Raw genomic sequence first — 6,956 nt, forward strand, 5'->3', positions numbered from 1 at the left:
ATAATAATTATAATAATAATAATTAATAGTAAGATAAAAATAAAAATTTTATATGAAATTTGCAACAGTTTAGTCCTGATTAGCAAAAACACAAGTAAATTTTTTGATAAATTATTGTAAATATCTTCCAGTGCATAAACAATCTTTCCTAAGGTTTTAAAATTTTTTTATGTAAAAAAAAAAAAAACAAATATATATAAACAATGACAGCTACACAGATTTGAAAAATGCAGTTAACATTTCTTATTTGTTATAAATGTAAATAAAAAGTGTGCTTTAATTAAATATAGTCACAACTTCATTTGTTAAGTATTTGCAATGTTTTTTGAATTAACAGAATATTTTAATAAGATACAAATTACTGCTTATCTAATAAAGATATTTGTTAAGTAAAAATAATGTTTAAGCTATTTAAATAACTATCTTCAGATTACCATCAAATGATAGAAAAAGTTTTAATTTAAAAGCAATTTATAAATAACAATTAAAAATATTGATTAAAATTACATAAAACGAATAATATATGCATTAAAACTTATTTTTTGGACAATGACAAATACAATAGCAATTAAAACTTTTATGTTCTTGCTAAAATAAAACTTTAGTGATGACACAATTTTCAAAAAAGCATTTTTAAAAGGAAAATCTTTGTTTTGCAACTTACCATATTTTTGCAGAATATCCAGCATGCTGCATAAAAATGGGAAAACCAGCATGCCAGTTAAGCTGTGACTAAAATATAAAACTAAATCAGATCTAACAAAAGTAGTTACTTAAATGTTAAAAAAAAACATTATTTCTCTGAGTACAATAAAGCATTGTAATTTGACTGACTTAAATTCAGGAAGAGAGTTTTAGTTTATAAGATAATAAAACAATTAATAACTTATTATTGACATTAGTGGTAATGATTAGTCAGTGTGGACTACAATGACCATCTTCTCTGACCTTAAAAATTAAATCTTCCTCTCAAATTTCACACAAAGCCAATCCTTGTAAGCAGAGATAATTTACAGCTAGTTTCTTAAATTTAATGTTTACTTTGCATTTTTGAATCAAATAACAAAAAAATACATAAAAAAAACCACTTTCAAAATTCCCAAGAGTGTTTTACATTAGAAAGAAGACAAAATGAAATTAATTAATTATACATATTAGCCCAGGATTATTTAACTGAGCTATTTATTTTCATTATTGAAAATTAAGGCAATGCAAACAATGTTTGAGTCTTTTTCCTCTTTAAATCCTTTTTAATTCCAATCCAGGAACCACAAACAGCAGGTGACTTGAAGTAAAACTTCTAAAAATAACAGACAAATACTATCAAAAAACTTACACACAATTAAAAATGACGACGTCAACTCTTTTTTGTAGGCTATGACGTCTAAAAACATTAAAAATCATTAAAAATCTTTCTCAACAGCATCCATGTTATGTAATAGCATTTGTATTGTTTGTATTGCTTTAATTCAATAATGAAAATAAATAATCCAGTTAAATAATCCTGTGGTAATATGTATAATTATGTAAATAATTTTGGATTGCCTGAAAATCCACCAGAGGACTCTCAGCTTATAAATGTGATTATATAACATGGATGCTGTTGAAAAAGATTTTTAATGATTTTTAACATTTTTAGACGTCATAGCCTACAAAAAAGAGTTGGCGTCATCATTTTTAATTGTGTGTAAGTTTTTTGATAGTATTTATCTGTTATTTTTAGAAATTTTACTTCAAGTTGTCTGCTGTTTGTGGTTCCTGGATTGAAATTAAAAAGGATTTAAAGAGGAAAAAGTACTCAAACATTGTTTGTATTGCCTTAATTTTCAATAATGAAAATAAATAACTGGAAAGTAATTAAACATATAATCATAGTTTTTGATATAATGCTGACAGTTTCACAGTTTTAGAATAAAAACTCATTTGTTTTTATGTGACATAACTAGTCCATTTTTTATTAATGCACCCTCTAGTGAGGGCTGTATAACCTCACTTAAACTGGCATGCCGATTTTTACCATATGAAAATATCTAATTTCATGGTCTTCCCTGGATAAACCGGCATGCCGGTCATTCTGCAAAAATACTGTATAAGTCAAAAACAGTTTCTACCACCAACTAAAATGCAGTTATTATTGAATACAGTTGCACAATAAGTGACTGAATTAGTTTCTAATTTAAAAGAGCAATTACTACAAGACATCAAAGAATTTTCAATTCAGTTGGATGAATCTACTGATATAGTTGATGCTATAAAACAAACTGATTCCATTTATTAAAATGGTTTCTTAAGACTTTCCTGTTTAAGAAAAAATTATTTATGACCATTCTGTTGAAAGGCATATTACGAGATGAAGATTTATTAATTAATTTTTATTTAACAGTTTTAAAAACTTTGTTAAGATAATTCAGTTACTTATTTATAAGTTTACATCACTAACTAAAAATAGATTGCCACAATAGATTTTTCATGTTATGAAAGAGCAACAAAGACTTTCTTAAATTTCTACATCATCACCATAAAATACACAAACAAGTTTTATATGCTAAAATATCAAACAAAAAAATTATGAATATAGCTTTCAAGATGTTGAAAACTGTATCCATAATTGCTTATTTCCTTATTAACTATTACAAAAGTAAAATAAAAACATTTTATACAAGTGATATTATTGATAAATATAAAATAGTTCCACCCAGTAAATAAAATTTAATGCTAACATTGTAAATAATAAATAAAATAAAATAAAACAAAACAAAACAAAACACAAACTATATTATTTTGAAGTTCCTGGATACTTTAAACTTGTACTGTTTATTTAACACAAACTTTTTTAAAAGTGTAATTGCCGAAAGTTTTGTTTTTATTTTGTAATACTAAATAACTACTGTCTATCAATATTAAAACATTTTTTATTATCAACACAAGCACTTTTGACATTTTTATCAATGCCATCTTCAGCAAAAAACATAGTTTTGAAATATATGTTCTTTGCCTGAAGATGACATTGATAAAAATGTCAAAAGTGGTTGTGTTGATAATAAAAAGTGTTTTAATGCTGATAGACAGTAGTTATTTAGTGTTTTAATAGATATTATCTTGATGTAGTGATCTAATCATTTTTATAATACTAAACAAACAATATTAACCTGTAAATTCAATCTAAGTAAAAATTTAGATTACAAGAAGAAATTTATAGCAATGGGCATGTTGAATACCTTATGTATATTAATGTCAAGTGGTTAAGTTTATGCCAATTTCTACAGCAATTTAGAGATTTAACAAGTGATATCAATAGCAAAAAGTTTATCATGTTGTTCTGAATATAAAACATTTTTTCAAAATTTCTACTTCTCAAAGTAAAAAGTCATATTGTAAGCAAGTAGATTTTAACTTGCATATAGTATGACAAAAATTTTAAATTTGTGACAGCAGAGGTTTGTTCCATTCTGCTCACATGTTGCCAATATGATATTTCTTTTATGTAAACTTTAGGCAAGAAAAATGGCATATACAAAAGCATGCTGAAAAATGAGGCTTAACTACTTGGCAGCCAAAAAAATAAATTAGAAAATCATATGACTGAAATTTCACACACATGGTTCTGATGAGATATGCTTAGAATCATAAAAATTGTGAGATAATGCAGAAATTCAAAGTAATGGAAGCACGTATGGTACTAGCAACTAACTATTTTGTAGACAATTCTGCAGGTATAAAAATAATGGTCTTAATACATTCATTTCTATTTTTTTTTCTTATGAAACATTCCTTGAAACTCAAAAATTGTAGTATTTTCAGAACAATACAATATAATATAATATGAATTAAGAACATTCATCATAAACAAAGGATTTAAGGAGAAAGAAAAAAATTATTTTACTATGTTTTCAACCTGTTTAACATGTCATCTTCAGAATACAGGTTGAAAATTTTTGAAATAAACTAAGAGAAGATTCAAAAGGCAATATAAATTTCTCATTTAAACAGATCCAAAGTTTTAAGCAAGTTTTTAAACAAATTAATATGATGAAAAAAACTTTATTCTTACTGCTAAATATCTAGCTTAAATTAATTGCTCTGTACATGAAAATAGCAAACATGAAATTGTGTTAGACATTTTTTTAAAATAATACAAAGAAAGTCTCTGTACAAAGAAAGTCAAAACAAAGGAGAGATAGCCAATACATATATTGTTAAATTTACAACAGAACAACAAAAATTTTCATTATATTGTTTCTATCTTCATTTTCATTAAAAAAGAATATAAAAACATTTTTCTTCTGTTAATAGAGGTATTAGTGTAAAAAATATTTATTTTGTCCAAAGGACATTGGATTGTGAGAATTATAATTGTTAGCATGTTCTCATTGTTAAGAAACAGAGATGGCTATTCTGTTATGTATGTATGTATGTATGTATGTATGTATGGATGTATGTATGTATGTATGTATGTATGCATGCCTGCACATTTAAAATATCTAAATAACATACTATTAAAAGTAATTAAGTGTAGAAAGATTCATTGTAGTTGAATCAGATTTGCACTTCATGAAAGATTTCTTCTCTTTTATGACATATCTTGTTTCAAAAGACAACTACTTTAACACTTTCCTGCTGTTGCTTCAAATTACTGAAGTCATTGTGAAAAATTACTATAAATTAGTTTATTGTGTTTAAAATGCTTGAATTAGTTTATTACTACTTTTATGATATTTCAAATGTATACTTTAAACTAATTTTAAAAGTATATATTTTAATTATCTGTATGATTAAGGTATACTAAATGAAAATTTAAACTCATTTATTTGCTTTATAATATATTTAAAATTGATATGCGAATTTTTAAACTTTTGTATGAGACATTCTGTCCACAAGCTAAAAACACTTCTTGTATGAAATAAGTTTTAGTTTCCAGAAAAACAAAGTTTGATTTCTAATAATTTATAATCATTTTATTTTAAATGTTAGGAGTAAGTGTATAAAACTGAAAAAAAATAAAATAAAACAAACATTAAGATGAATGACTGCCACTAACCTGAGCTTTCTGTAAAGCTTCTTCACATCGCTGTCTCTCTAATTCTTCCTGTCTCTTTCTTCTTGCCTAAATAAATAATTGCACATAATATTTCATTCATAATAGCAAATCAAGAAATAATTCATGCATAAATCAAATTTAACTTAACTATTATTGATTAAAAATAGTGGAAACTGACAATTCACAATGGTGAATTATGTTATTTAACAAGGAAGTTATAAAGATCATACTGTAAAAAAATCAACTAATTAAATTTCATAATTACATTTAAAAATCTTCCAGAAGATATAAAATTAATTAGCTTTTTCAATGTAAAAGAACAAAATTTTAATAAATTTTATTGCTAATTAGCTATAAAACATTGCTATTCAACATGAATACCTTTAACACATTACAAAAAAGTTAAACTATATGTTAATAAAATATTATGTCAAACAATAAATAAGAATGCAAGATATTTCTTAAGACAAGGTAATGTAAAATCAGAAATTTTAAAAATTCCAAAAGAAAAATAGTAAATAAAAAAAAATACTAATCAATACTTACAAATCCGTAAATGTAATCAATTATTATAAATTTTTGATTTTGGAAAATATAATAAACACTATTCATTATTTTTCTAATATATGATATACAGTAGAGCCTCGATTATCTGACCCAATTGGGGACTGGGGATGGTCGGATAACCGAAAAGTATGAAAAAATCCATTATTAGTGTAGTATATTATTATATCCCATGTAATTAGTATATTAGTATATCACTATTAACCTACTTCGCGTTGAATTTTCATCGATGTTAAGCCTAACAAAAATTTTTAAAATAATAATCGTCGCTATTATATCGTTAAAAATTAGAAAATTAAGCCTCGTTTAAATACTGGCTCCCTTTCATGGTCGAATGAGTGTTGCCAGCTAAAACACGTAAAAATAATATTAAAGTAGTCAAGACATAGCCAAATATTGTAGCGCCACATCACTAGCGAACATTTGAAATTTGCCGACTAGGACGGTTGGTTAACCGGGGGTCGGATAATTGAGGCTCTACTGTAAATTTATTTTATAATTCAAATTCAATAAATGTCGCTCAAAAATATTATTTTTATCATTATAACAATGATTCAAAATAAATTTTTTGAATTTTTTCATAGAAACAATTTATCTCGCTTCCAAATAATTAATATTTCTTTCTGTGAAATAATTTTAATTATTCCATAAATAACAATGAATAGCATTGTTTATTTTATCACTGTTGTTAAAAGATAAAAGATGTAAAATATCAAACAATTTTTGCATATATATCTGAATATTTTTAAAGTATATGATGATCTTGTTTGAAGATAATCATATACTTTTTTGAATACATCAAAAAAATTAGTTCTGTTTTATAGCAAAGCAAGTTCACAGAAAAAAGATGCTTATTTAAGTTATAATTGTTTAACATTTGAAAAAAATTACATTTAAACTGGAAGATAATGAAATACACTAGAAAAATTTTTGAAGATTGTAAATTATACACAATTCTTTTTATAGAAGATGAAATCTAGAGTATTGCATTTAGAACAGTAATAATTTGTGTAACTGCACTTGCCATTGATTCTTCAATTGCTGCTATACAATGTCTTACAACACACAGATAAAATATTTTGAAGGATTTAATTATCAAAATTTAATTTAAAAAATTAATTATCTAAAGGTTGACAGACTGAAGTCATATTTGGCAGAAGAAAAAAATCATTTTTACACTTTTTAAACAAGTATTAAAATGTAATGACACACGATTAAAACCAAAACCAAATTTTGATTTTGTTGCTGCATTTTCTGATCATACACTGACAGCTTTACAGTATCATCAAATCTCTAGTCATCCAGGATTTCATATTTGTCCAATAATCCAAAGCACTGATACTGAATCCTTTAA

At 24.9% G+C, this 6,956-nt stretch overlaps 1 protein-coding gene across 1 annotated transcript in view; it reads right to left on the minus strand.

Moving 5' to 3' along the window:
- The window catches only part of LOC111628733 (bromodomain adjacent to zinc finger domain protein 2B-like), a 52,223-nt gene extending 47,038 nt beyond the window's left edge, over positions 1-5,185 (minus strand). The window contains exon 1 of the mRNA XM_023372569.1: positions 5,039-5,185. The gene's annotated coding sequence lies outside the window, so the exon portion shown is untranslated. The remainder of the gene's footprint in view (positions 1-5,038) is intronic.
- Between the last annotated feature and the right edge of the window lie 1,771 nt (positions 5,186-6,956).

This window comes from Centruroides sculpturatus, unplaced genomic scaffold (assembly GCF_000671375.1).
Source record: "Centruroides sculpturatus isolate CEXI.00-Female unplaced genomic scaffold, Cexi_2.0 scaffold598, whole genome shotgun sequence".
NCBI lineage: Eukaryota > Metazoa > Arthropoda > Arachnida > Scorpiones > Buthidae > Centruroides > Centruroides sculpturatus.